General features: G+C 49.6%; 1 protein-coding gene across 11 annotated transcripts in view; it reads right to left on the reverse strand.

Moving 5' to 3' along the window:
- Ggta1 (glycoprotein alpha-galactosyltransferase 1) overlaps positions 1-13,307 on the reverse strand; it is a 78,099-nt gene that overhangs the window by 23,461 nt on the left and 41,331 nt on the right. For 2 of the 11 annotated variants that reach the window (NR_199191.1, NR_199192.1), the window contains 1 exon segment: positions 675-3,351. The gene's annotated coding sequence lies outside the window, so the exon portion shown is untranslated. 11 annotated transcript variants of the gene reach the window in all.

The raw sequence follows: 13,307 nt of genomic DNA on the forward strand, positions 1-13,307 counted from the left end.
CTAAGGACCAGGCCTGGCCAAAAAAAAAAAAAAAAAAAACTGAGTGGATCTTAACGGCTCACTCTGCCCTGCCTGCTATTCTGCACATCCCAACTTCCAACTCATGGTATCACTGAGGTGGCATTTCAGAGACCCTGAAGGCTAGGTAGGAAACTCAGAAGGCAGGCTGAGCAAACCGTGGAGAGCAAGCCACAGCAGCATGCCTCCATGGCCTCTGAGCCAGCTCCTGCCTCCAGCTTCCTCCCCTGAGATTCTGCCCTGACTCCTCAGTCATGCTGAGAATCTTAAGGTAAAATAAACCCTTTCCCTTCCCAGTTGCTTTTGGTCGTGGTGCTTATCACATACAATAGGAACCTTGACTAAGACAGTGTCCCAGGGATTGAACCCAGGTCCCCGGGCTTGGCAGCAAGCGCCTTTACCTTCTGAGCCATCTCATTGATCCTTTTTGTTTGTTTGCTTTTAGGGTAGCAGCTAAGTTCCTTAACGAGCTCAACACAGACACAAACTGTGAGCTTATCTCAGAAGACGGAAATGTCTGAAGAATGGCAGAAGGCTTTCAGATTAGTTCTAGAAGTGAGAGCTGAGACTAGATTCAAGTGCTGCTGTTAAGTCCGAATTCCTCAGCCTCACTCAATTCAGAAAGGAGCGGCGCCCAAGAATGACAAGAGACCGAGTTCGATGCAAAAGCAACAGGCTGTATTTGGGCAGAGCTCTGGACCAATAACGTACCTCTCGCAGGAGGCAGAGGGATTGGCCCCGAACCACAGAAGCACAGAGTTTATATAGGGTTTTGGATAAGGAGCGGGAAAAGGATGGCAGGGCAATACATGATTGGTCCTCGCGCTTATTCAAACTTAAGCAAGTTTTGAGCGGGCAAAAGGGATATCTGGGGTCCCACAGATGTTCTTTATGGCTTTTCTCGAAACTCTGGTTACAGGGTGGAGGAGGTCGTTTACACCCTTGGAGTACAGCTATCTGATCTCACGACGCCTCTGAGTTCCTGGAACACAAACTTCCCAGTACATGGGTCATGTAAGAGTTAACTAGTACAGGCTGAAAGCCAGGTTCAGGCCTTGAGTGGGTGGGCGACAGGGACGAGTTTTTGAACAACATTTCATTCCCCACTTCTTCTAGTAAATAATTCTAAAACTTAGAATTACAGCTCATCTTCAGGATTTTGCAAAGCCTTATATTGTTGTCTGAGGAGTAATAGTTGCATAGCACTAATCCTTTCTCTAACAAAAGCTACAAGCCTATTAATCACACAAGGCCCAAAGGTAAGTAGCAGAAGCAATAGCACCAGGGGCCCGGCCAAAGTAGACAACAGTGGTCAGCCACGGAGAGTGGGAGAACCAAGACTCAAACCATCCTTGTTGTGCCTCACGGTCCCTCTGTCGTTTATCTAATCTCTCTTTGAGTCTTTGCATAGAGTCTCTAACCACCCCAGTATGATCAGCATAAAAGCAACATTCTTCCTTTAAAGCGGCACACAGTCCCCCTTCTCTAAGAAATAGGAGGTCAAGTCCTCTTCTGTTTTGTAAAACTACTTCAGAGAGGGAAGTCAGAGACTTCTCTAGAGCCTCGATAGAATTTTGTAGGTCTCTAAGATCTTCATTAATAGCTGCCTGTAAGGATAAGAACCCTTGATGCTGGGTTACCAGGGCCGCAGCCCCTGTACCTACTCCGGCCGTCACTCCTAATCCCAATAGCACAGCTAGAGTGAGGGAGATGGGTTCCCTCCTATACCTGGTTACTCTCCGGTCAAACAGGTCCTTGAACCCTGGGGCATCATGGTATATAATCTTAGGCAAAAGCTGGATAAGAATGCAATAGTCTCTAGAGTTGTTGAAAACTCTGGTAGCGGCACAGGGGATGAGGCCAGTATTACAGGCCCACCAGGTTCCATTAGGGGGTACTAGATAATAATTCTGGGTAGTGGTTGGGCTCAGAGAGGTCTGGTTACAGAGATACTGGTGGCTCGGGGGGACCTTACCCAGGCATAGCCCTGAACCAGAGACTTCAGTGATGGTTAGTGTGCCCTGGTCCTACCAAGCACATTCACCATGTGAGCTAGAGTTACTGTAGTTCCCTACCAGCGCTATACCCTCATAATAGGGTGGACTGTCCATTAGACACTGCCAACAGGACTCTGTGTCATTAGGATTGGATTGGTTGAGAGCTTGTAGCCCCCAAGGATGAGATTAAACAGTCTATCTCCAGTGGAAGGGTGCCTAGTAATGGGGGAAGGCACAGTAAACATAAGGGTAGACAGAGTAGAAGGTACACTAGTGACTGGAGAGCTAGTACTGCTTTTATGTCCCCTGGGAGGGGATGTGGACACTTTCACGGGTGGAGCTGCTGGGGGAGTTACTGGGGCTTTTTGACCTCGGAGGTGGTGCTAGGGCTTTTGGAGACCCTTAATCAGGCAGGACCTTATTAGGGCCCACTGGGGGGTGATGGCAAACTTTCCATTGTGTGTTGAATCTGGATCAAGGATCCAGGTTGGTTTCCATACTTATTGTAAACTATTCCCCAAAAGTAGGACCAAGTAGACCAAATAGAAATGGGAGTGTTTTTCCCTATATCTGTAAACTGGACCTTTATATAATCTAGATCTGAGGGATGACAAGATTTTCCTGCATAAAGAGGGAGGATGACGTATCTCCCAGGTCCAGTGTTTGCAAAAGAGAGAGTTACCAGGTCGGTAGGGCTGACTTTCCACTTCCAGTCTCCATCGTTGGAGGTCACACAGGCCCATTGTCTACAGAAAAACTCACTAGACCCCCCACATTTCCGTTCATCTGAAGTCCCGGGGCAAGCATAAAACCCATAGCTTCGAATCAGGTTAGGGGGGTTAGTTTTGGCCGTAGGATTTATGTCCCGGAGACAAAATCCAAGCTCCGGCCACCAGGTTCCTGGCGGTGCACTAGTTCGGGAGCTGTTTATAACTTTTCCTGAGTCAACGTCAACAATTTGCCACGTTAGGGTCATGGGTTGGTGGGGGTTGCTCTGACTCTTCGTCCCCCTGCTGAAGGCGCAACTTAAGAGGATTATCAGTCTGCACCACAGTCCATTCATCTTGACTGGACGCGGAAGCCTTCTTCACGTGTGAGGCATGTACCCAGGTAGGGATCCCGTCCACCTTCACTGCCGTGGGGTAGTCAACAGTACCAGATAGGGTCCCTTCCAGCGCGGTTCAAGGTTCCCCGCACGATGTCTCCGTATCAGGACCGTGTCTCCCACTTGGAACTGGTGAGGTATGGACAGGTCCCCAGCCTCATAGGAGTCCTTCAGCTGGTTCCACACCTGGTTTCTCAGAAGTTCGAGGGCTTTGAGTCAGGCAAATAGAGGCTTTGAAGGTATAAGATCAGAGTCACAAGTCATCTGGCCTGCTCTGGTTACCGGGGGAGGGGCCCCAAAAAGGACCTCGAATGGTGTCAACCCAAGTCCTCCCGGGGTATTCCTTGCCCTGAACAGCTCGAAGGGTAGGAGGGTCACCCAGTCTGATTCGCCGGTCTCTAAGACAAATTTAGTTAAGGTCTCTTTTAGGGTTCAATTCATCCTTTCTACCTGTCCTGAGCTCTGGGGTCTATATGCACAAGGTAGTTTCCAATTCGTCCCCAGCTGGCAGCCCAGTCCCTGACTTACCTAGGCAACAAATGCAGGTCCGTTGTCAGATCCAATGACCTTGGGCACACTAAACCTGGGGAATACTTCTTCCAGGATCTTCTTTACTACTACTTGTGCTGTCTCTTTTTTCGTTGGAAAAGCTTCTACCCAACCAGAGAAAGTGTCCACAAACACTAGCAGGTATCCATATCCATATTTGGCTGGTTTTACCTCTGTGAAGTCTACTTCCCAGTGAGCTCCTGGCCTATCTCCCCTTAGCCTGGTCCCAGTTACCTTATGGTGGTGGCCTGCATTAGTGAAGGCACAGGCCTGACACTCGGAGGTTACTTTCTGTAGAACCTCAGGCAAATCCAGGATGTAGTAATCAGAGCCTTGGACAAGTTCCTTTAGTTTCTTTGAGCCCAGATGGATTAGTTGATGGAGATTTTGTACATAATGATAACCTTCTTTGCTGGGCAGGATCATGCATCCATCAGGGCTGGTCTTAATCCCTGGTGTCGGGGTTGGGGATTTAGCTCAGTGGTAGAGCGCTTGCCTAGGAAGTTCAAGGCCCTGGGTTCGGTCCCCAGCTCCAAAAAAAAGAATCAAAAAAAAAAAAAAAATCCCTGGTGTCTTCTCTAGACAGGGCCCAACCTTTTCTCTCTCTATCCTTTCTTCCTCTGTCTCTCTCTTATGATACACTTTCTCTGCTTCCTTTACTAAGTCCTGTAGGGTATAATCCTGCAGTCCCTCTATTCCCTGGAGTTTCTTTCTAATATCAGGGGCTGACTGACCTATAAAGGCCATGGCTACTGCTGCCACCTGACTTGGCCGTGGGGTCAAACGGGGTATACCTTCTGTAGGCCTCCATCAGGTGCTCAAGAAACACTGAAGGGGACTCAGCAGGCCCCTGCATCACCTCTCTTACCTTGGCCAAATTAGTGGGCGCCGTGCTGCCCCTTTGAGACCTGCTACCAGAGCCCGGTGATAGACGGTTGACCGCTCCCTACCTTCGGCTGTGTTGTAGTCCCAGTTCGGGCGGTTCAGGGGAAATCCAGCATCAATCTCATTGGGGAGGTTGGTAGGTATGCCTCCACTCCCCGGGGACATTTTTCCTGGTTTCCAGCAAGATCCTCTCCTCCTCTTCAGGAGTGAAAAGGACCTGTAACAATTGCTGGCAATCATCCCACGTAGGCTGGTGGGAAAACATGAGGGATTCCAGAAGGCCTGTAAGGCCGGCTGGGTTCTCAGAGAAAGAGGGATGGTTAGTCTTCCAGTTATAAAGGTCAGCTGGTGAAAAAGGCCAATACTGTACGGGTTGGATCCCAGGGGGGTCCACAGGTGGCCCAAACGACCGCAACGGGAGGGTAGTGGTCGAGTCAGGCCCTTCAGGGCTCTGAGCCCTCCTGCTGCGGGTTCCAGCCGCCGGTCCCCTTGCCAGGGCACCGGCGCCAGCATCATCGGGGCCCTGGGGGTTTGGGGGAGGCATGGGAGCTGACCAATCGGGCGGCTCCTCAATCTCGGGGTAAATCTTGGGTGGAGGGGCTGATGGTCCCTCCGTGGGACTCAGGGTCTCAGGGTCTCTACTTTTCTTGTTATCACCTGCCTCTCGGACGGCCAGCACCCTGGGTTTCAGTTTCTTTACCCAGGGTCTGACCCATGGTGGAGGATTCAAGGCCAAATCCTCCAGACCAGAATGTGAGGTTGTTGGTCAGGGTGTTCTCCTGGACCCTCTTGGAACACTACGGCCTTGACGTTCCTAATGGTGGCTATATCAAAAGTTTCTATAGGGGACCATCCTACCTCAAAAGTCGGCCACTCAGAGGTACAGAAAGTCTGCCATGGTCCCTTCCTGACCTTCACCAACAAATTGTGGACTCTATTTTTCACTTCAGCCCAATGATCCAGAGTGAGGGAAAGCAGGGTGGATACCTTTTGTCCCATCCCCGTCTCAAAATACAGAAAACAAGACAAAACAACAAGGAGAGACAAAAACACTAAGGCGCCAAGACAAAGCCGCCCAGAGCGGCGCTCAAATAAGAAACCGAAAGCAACTTCAGTTGGGAGCCGAGCGCACTGAGTCTTCCCGACAAGGAACAGACTCTCCTCTCGAGGCACAAAAAGGACCAAAGTAGGATTCCACATCTCCCACAAGCCTTGTTCCTTAGGGAAGGATTCCACGTCTTCCCTCTCACTTAGGGTGGATTCCACGTCACCCCTCGGGGAGAATTCCACGTCTCCCCAATCCCCCCAGAGGCGTCCCTCCAGGGTCGCAGCCTGTGATTCTGAGCGAGTCCGCTCCCCGCAGCCACAGGGGTCCTTACAGTCCCCTGGGCAGCTGCTCCTTGGCTCCTTCCCGGAGCCGCCCTCCTACAGCCATCCCAGAAAATACCACAGAAGAAGACCACCAACAACGACACTCAAGACTAACACCACAACACTGAGGACACAACAGCAACACACTGAACACATGAAACCGAAACAGCCCCCGAAGAGTCTCTGTCGCACAGGACGTTCGCTCAGATCCCGGACAAGCCCCCAAATGTTAAGTCTGAATTCCTCAGCCTCACTCAATTCGGGAATGAGTTTTTGAACAACATTTCATTGTCAATTGGCTGGGTTTGGTTCAGAAGCCTTCCTCCTGCACCTGAGTACTGGGTCAGGCCTTGAGAGAACAGCTCCGGTGTAGTTCACTTTATTCCCTATAAGTTTAGCCCAGAGCCTGTAGATTTTAAAGGGCCCTGAGTGACCAGGACAATAGTTGATCCCAACCCAGTTCTTGGTACCCTCACCTCCTAGACTTCCTTCTTTGACCTTACCTTCCACCCAACTAGAGACCCCAACATCCATTCAAACGAGCCTGTTGGAAGCCTGTCCCTAGTTTACTACAGGCTGGAGCTGATCAGCGCAGGGGATAAAAAGCCTCAGCTAAAGCCAGGTCCTCCCTTGATATGCAGGGACCCACTTTTCTATTTCCAGGAAGCTCGTTCTCTCTCTCCCCTAGCTCCTCATTCTGTGGGTGAGGTAATGGACCTGGCTCACAGTGACTTGGAGGGCCACCAAGTTTCCCAAGCCAAGGCCACCTATATCGAGAAATAGATTCTGTTACCCTCAAGGACACCCCACAACAGGCTGAGAGCCGGAGAAGTCCTGATTTGAGATCACAAAGAGCTGAGGCCGTGGCCTCGGGAGAGTTAGGACTTGAGTTCTAACTTTACACAAGAAGCTACCGTTCTTCAGCTCTTGTCCCATCTCTAAAAACCTTGGAAAACCAAACACCCTTTTGGAATTCAAGGTGTATAGCAACCTCAACTGACGATTCGGCTCTGAGATCTCTATTTCATTTGAGCATTTCTATGCATAAACATCAAGGTTACTTGAGAGTGCCACACCATAGGTGTTAAGCAATTCATGTGCCCCAAAGTCTGAATGAAGCCTATCTGGCCCAGAGCTTCAGATTAGGTGTAGGGGGTTGGGGATGGGGGTGGTGGTGAGTGCAGAATGGGACTCTGCTAGATCAAACTAAACTAGTTCTCTTGTTTTGACAATGGGGATAAGATTAATGACAGAGGGTGCAAATCTGAGGACAGCCTGGGCTACACACAGCAAGACTCTCTAACTGAAATAACAAACAAGGGCTAGAGAGATGGCTCTGACCTTTTTCTGAGAAAAGTCTGCAGTCAGAGCCTGATGCCCAAAATGTACCATGGAAGGAGAGAACGGGCTCCTAAGTGGTGTACACATAGACTCACATGTTTGAACAAGCCTGTGTGGGCCAGAGAGTGTAATGTTATGGTTTGTATGCTCAGCCCAGGGAGTGACACTTTTAGAAGGTGTGGTCCTGTTGGAATAGGTGTGTCACTGAGTATGGGCTGGAACCCAATATTCTACTAGCAGCCTTCAGACGAAGATATAGAAGTCTTAGTTCCTCCTACACATGTCTGCCTGGATGCTGCCATGTTCCCACCTTGATGATGATGGACTGAACCTGTAAGCCAGTCCCAATTAAATGTCATCCTTTATAAGAAAAAAACTTTATCATTCAGAATATTGTAGTGGTCACTGCAATCAGGGACATTTCCAAAGCAAGAGTCTTCAATGCCCACCCTGAAGGATCTAATACCTTCACCATGATTTGGACGTGCTGATGTTGTTCCAGGACCTCCATTAAAGCCCATGTAGAGAAGTGACTTCAAGTGGACCTTGATCTATGCTTACTACGGTGTAAGCACCTGTTCACATGCCTTAACTTTTAACTGCACGACTTTACAAAGATGTATACAGCGGGTGTATATTTTTTAGAAAGCCCAGTGAGATTACAACAATAATGTTTGAAAGAGGAAGAATACAAATAGACATCATGTGTGTTAGGTGGATGAGTTTATAAAACGCAATCATTTCTTACGGGTCAATCTGAAATGAAGCTCTCTAATAAATATGTTTAACGCTTTTAAAAGATAAAAATGTGTGCTCTCTCCTATAATTTGTAGATAACATCTGGGGAAAAAATAAAAATAAGAGTTATATTTTGAAAGAAAGAGGGCAGGGCATGGGGTGGCACGTGCCTTTAATCTCAGCACTCCAAAAAGGCAGGTAGATTTTTGAGTTCAAAGCCATCCTGGTCTATACAGCTAGTTCTAGGACAGCCAGGACTACACAGAGAGAGAGAGAGGGAGAGGGAGAGAGAGAGAGAGAGAGACAGACAGACAGACAGACAGACGGAGGGAGGGAGGAAGAGAGAGAGAGAGAGAGGGAGGGAGGGAGAGAGAGAGGGAGGGAGGGAGGGAGGGAGGGAGAGAGAGAGAGAGAGAGAGAGAGAGAGAGAGAGAGAGGGAGGGAGAGAACCAGCCTATGGTGTCCTGGAGTCCTCCTGCCAACTCTGAGACCCTGTGGCCCAGTGTTCTTGTCACCCTTGTCACCTCTCACTCCATCTGGCCACTCCCAGATCCAACCCTACAGAACTTGGCTCCTGCGTCCCTCCTCCTGAGGCACACCAGTGTTGATGGCATCTCACAAGGCAAAGTCACACGCTGGGAAGCCTCTACCTTCCCCGATCTACTTCACGACTCAGTGAACACCCCTCAGAGAACCTCACAGATCCACCAGCGACATGGCAACATTCCTTCCAAACAATTCCTCTCTGGAGCAGACACTGGGCGCTCCTGTTTTCTCCATCTCAATCGGGGTGAAAGGTGAACCTTGGCTGGATGCACAAGGGCCCTGGAAAAGCCATTATTATTGTCTTGGAGAGCAGGGGACAGGCAGGGAGAAAGCACTTGCCAAAGAAACCAAACCTCCTAGGATATGTTCTCCTCCCTGCCTGCACTCCTACGCCCGGGCCTGAAAGCGACTCTCTCCTCCCGGAGGAAGGAGCAGGCATGGTGAGTCCAGATTGGCACAGGCTCTGCAGGGTGATTGGTAGGTGCGCCCATATGTTTGTGGAGTGAACAAATCAATGAGAGTCCTGATTCAGTCCTGTGCCACTCTGACCCATCCTCCACCCTGGATTAAGCTCTGGGTACCAGTGGGCTTGAACACAGATAAACAAGGCCACTGAGGACCCTCCAATCCAGAAGGAGCCAAAGGGCTGAAGAGTGTCTGGGAGTGACAAACGTTACAAAAGCAAACAAAACAATAAAATGGTAAACTGGACACCGCCTGTTAACTACACACACACACACACACACACACACACACACACACACACACACAAACACCCATACAGACACACAGAAACACAAAATACACACATATACATACCCGCATGCATGCACACAAACATACACATGCACACACACACACACATGTGCATACTTGCACACATGCATACACTCACGTGCACACACATACACGTTTCTGCTGATAGAACTCTTCACACTAGTCAGGCTAAGGAAGCATTCCGCCTCTTGTACTAATCCTCTGCCTACAACACCAGCCTTTGGTTTCCTCAAACCCTCAATTACATCCAAGAGCGTTTTAATCCAGCACTACAGGTAAAAATCAGACTAGGGGCTGGAGAGATGGCTCAGCGGTTAAGAGCACTGACTGCTCTTCCTGAGGTCCTGAGTTCAATTCCCACCCAGCAACCACATGGTGGTTTACAACCGTCTATAATGGAATCCGATGCCTTCTTCTGGTGTGTCTGAAGATAGCTGCAGTGTACTCACATACATAAAGTAAATAAATAAATCTTTTTAAAAAAAAAATTCAGACTAGGTGGTGACTCAGACCATGGCAGGGTCCCAGATGTATCCCCTGGGGAAGTTGCTTTAACCTGAGGTTTTGTCTCACGTGTAATATAGAAACACAGAGATCTCCCTTGGGGCTTTGCAGAGGACAGAAATAGACTGTGCCTACAAGGCATGCTGTACCAGGCAGTCAGCATGTTCTGCACAAGTGGCAGCTATAACACGACAATGTTCTTAGGGGGGGAGGTTCTAGTCATGGATGCAGAGCAGTGAGTTCATCAGAGACAAGAATCCCAGGCCCATAGGACACCCCTCACAGAGGAGCTGGGATGAGCCCCAGGCCCTACGTGCAGTCTGAGAGAAACCCTGCGAAGCCAAATCTGGGACAAGGTTGCAGCCGGGCAGCCCTGCTGCTTCTCATGCCTGCCCACATATGGCATTTGCAAACATCAGGCAGGAAAGAGGCCGAGGCCGTCCTTCTAGAAGTCCTGGAAGCAGAGTTTCACAGACCATAAATAAAGAAGTCATTGGCACCAGGCCTCTCCTCCAGGCTTTTCCACTTACCCAGGTCTGCATGAGACATCAGTACTGGGCATCTATAACCCTGCTGCTGTGGCCCGTATGCTTTTCCTAGACTGAATGAGCTAATGAGAGACTCCTCAGCCAACCAATATATCTGCAGTATAGAGGCTCGCTAACCAGGCCCCATGAAGCTTGGGCCTTTGGGTCCCCTTACAAAATGGAACTTTATTCATTCATATCAGGGTACAGGTAGGAGAAAATTTAAGCACTTTCTAAAGTAGAAAGGATCCCCTACAGTCTGGAGGAATCGCTGTCTAGCTCTGGCAGCTGTCTGAGGCTGCAGGAGGAAGCGAGGCGCTACCCCGCTTACCCACCAGGGTCCCAGAACCTTGTACAGCCTCCAGGCCTTACTTTCTTCCTGCTCAGGTGTCACGATGTGCCAAGCCTCCAGTGCTTCCCCAAAATGGCACCCGGCTCGACTGCACAACCTATCAAGGAACAAGGACTACACACTGGGGATCCGCCTGAAGCCACCTGAGTGGGAAGCTGTCCAGACCATCCCAGACACCACTAACAACAAACTATGAGGCAAAAACAGTTCTGCCGGACACTTACCCAATGGTAAGCAATCACCAGTCATGAACATCAACTACAATGAAGACCAAATGAACTAATCTGTCTTTTGGTTTTCTTCTTTTCTTTCTTTTTTCTTTTCTTTTGCTTCTTTAGTGACATCCGTCCCCAGATCCTGGGATCTTACATAATGGAGAGAGGTAACTCCTATAAGTTGTCCTCTGACCCCCACATGCATGACACAAATGTGTGGGGCGGCGGGCAGTGAAAGGTACCCTGATTTCTGGTTGAGACAGGTTGAATCCCTGGGGGAACCTAAAAGGAATGGCAGGCGTATTCCCAACCTCCCAGATCAGGGTGTCACTAGCTGCAGCCCCCATAGGCCCCTGTAGAGAGGTTTTGAGACAGACCAAGTCACGCAGAACAATGCCCCAAGCCCCTCCTCCACAGGTGAGGATGTGACAGATCAGTCACAGAGACAGGACCACACCCTTGTAGATGAGATCTTCCGAAGCTCTCAGGCCAAACCAACAGGAAGTACCTACTGTCAGAGACACTGACCCATCCAAAAGCTATTTAATTGTCCTGTTCAGAACTAAAGATGTGCAGGAATTATACCATTGTCTGAGAGCCTCTGTCATAACAGCCTCTGTCAGAAGAGCTGTAACACCTCCGCTTGGGGAAGAGATCTGCTCTTTCCCCAAAATCATCCCTCCAGAAGCTCCCCTGCCCCGTTACTGGCTGGTCAGTCTCCTGCTGGCTCAGCTCAGCCCAGCCCAGCCCGGCCCAGCCCAGCAACTAATGCGGGCAGTGGTGGAAATGGGGGTGGAGCAGGACCAGCAGCAGAGGCCTCACCTGAACCTAAGCACCTAGCGGGGCCAGAGATCACTGTGAAGAGCACGGTGGCTCCAGAGCCCTACACAAACGCATACACACACTGGGGAACCTAACTGAATCACTCTTCCACCATTAGCAAGGAACTGTTTGTATGTCTGGTGTTGACTGTGTACACACACACACACACACACACACACACACACACACACACACACACACACACACAGACACACTAAATAAATGTAATTTAAAATAAGAAAATGCCACTAGAACAGTGGTTCTCAACCTGTGGGTCACAACCCCTTCAGGGGTTGACTGAGTGACCTTTCCACAGGGGTTACCTAAGACCATCAGAAAACACGGCTATTTACATTATGGTTTATAACAGTAGCAAAACCAGTTATGAAGTAGCAACAAAGATAATTTTATGGTTGGGGGTCACCATGGCAATGAAGAGCAGCATTAAGGAAGCATTAGGAAGGTGGAGAACCTCTGGTCTAGACCATCTTAGTAAAGACACTCACTGGGTCCGCAGCACTGGGGCTGGAGAGATGGCTGAGCAGGTCAGAGTCCTCCCAGAGCGGAGGACAGAGCTTTGCTCCTAGCATCCGGGCAGCTCACAACCACGGAACTCCGGGGATTCAGCACCCCTGGCCTCTGAGGGCACCTGGACTCGTGTGCCCATGCGCACATACACTCACACAGACACACATGCGTGGACGTAACTATAAGCAGGGAAAATTTTATTGTTTTTCATTTGCAGGCAAAGTAAAGCACGTGTATCCTGCAGCTCTACTCATCCCATACATTCTCCAACTTTGCCACCTTTTTTTTTTTTTTTTTTCCATTTCATTTTCTGAATGTCGTGTTTGAAGGACCTGGCTGTTTTCATAGTCTCATAGTCTACACAGACTCACTTCCCTACAGAATATCACATCTACAACTTTAAATTATTTTTCGTAAGGTGCCCTGCCCCCATCAAGTCAGCTTTATACCTGCTTCCTTCCTGAGTCTGGCTAAAGCACTCTCCAGCTGTCTTTTGATTCCGCCACAACAATCCTGTGATGTAACTCTACTATTAATCCCATTTTTGCATCCATGGAAATGGGCTCGTAAAGGTTAATCAGCTTACCTGGGGCTGGGATGCCATCCCCGGTGTTGGGACTCTTGGACTTGGAGGTCAGAGGCCCTGACAACTGTTGTGGGAAGGTGGGAAGACCCAAATCTCTCTGTGCTACTCAGGATTGCCATGGTGTTGTGACTGAACTCCCCCCACCCCCAAACTGGCCAAACACTAAGGTCAGCTTCTCCTCAGATGAACTGGGGGAACCTGACTGGATCACTCTTCTGCCATTAGCAAGGATCTGCTTGTGCACCTCGTGATCACTGTCCTCACTTGTATGTCCTTTCTGCCTCACCACCGCCAATGGTCATTGTGGTGGCCATGGCTCTGTGTTCTGGCTGAGAGCACGCTCGAATGAAGGGGTGGCTGGCAGGAGGTTGCTGGACACGTTCAGAAGCAACGGGTTAGGTCAGAGCGTCTACCTCTAGGTCTCCTTCTCCGCAGTGGGGCAGGAT

This window comes from Rattus norvegicus, chromosome 3 (assembly GCF_021556685.1).
Source record: "Rattus norvegicus strain SHRSP/BbbUtx chromosome 3, alternate assembly SHRSP_T2T, whole genome shotgun sequence".
Lineage (NCBI taxonomy): Eukaryota > Metazoa > Chordata > Mammalia > Rodentia > Muridae > Rattus > Rattus norvegicus.